This window comes from Apium graveolens, chromosome 5, assembly GCF_009905375.1.
Source record: "Apium graveolens cultivar Ventura chromosome 5, ASM990537v1, whole genome shotgun sequence".
Lineage (NCBI taxonomy): Eukaryota > Viridiplantae > Streptophyta > Magnoliopsida > Apiales > Apiaceae > Apium > Apium graveolens.
The window spans coordinates 141709715-141710084 of NC_133651.1; the positions used below are offsets into that span (position 1 = coordinate 141709715).

At 30.8% G+C, this 370-nt stretch overlaps 1 pseudogene; it reads left to right on the forward strand.

The window, feature by feature from the left end:
* The first annotated feature begins 324 nt into the window (after positions 1 to 324).
* On the forward strand, positions 325 to 370 carry LOC141663019 (small nucleolar RNA snoR60; annotated as a pseudogene).

Here is a 370-nt window from a genome sequence, read left to right on the forward strand (position 1 = left end):
TGCTCAGCCTGATCAGGTATACTTCTTCTGGCTGTGATTAGATTTGTGTTCCTTTGTTTAGTTCGATAACTCAGTTTAGTGTTTTAATTAAATCATTTTGGTATAGCGTGTCAATCACCAGCTTTACCAATTTATTAGATTATATCCTATACTACTTTGTTAAACTTTTTTAGGTGTTTCAGATATTTTTTGTGAATTAAAAACTACAAGATTTTGAGTAGATGGTTAGTTGTAGTTTTGATTTTGAGCTTAAATCTGGCTCAACAATCTGATATTTAAATAGTATTTTTGTTTATTTGTTTAAGCTTGTATGGTTGTTTGAAATAGCAGATGATGAGCTTACTCGGATTCCCCTTCAGGATATACTGTT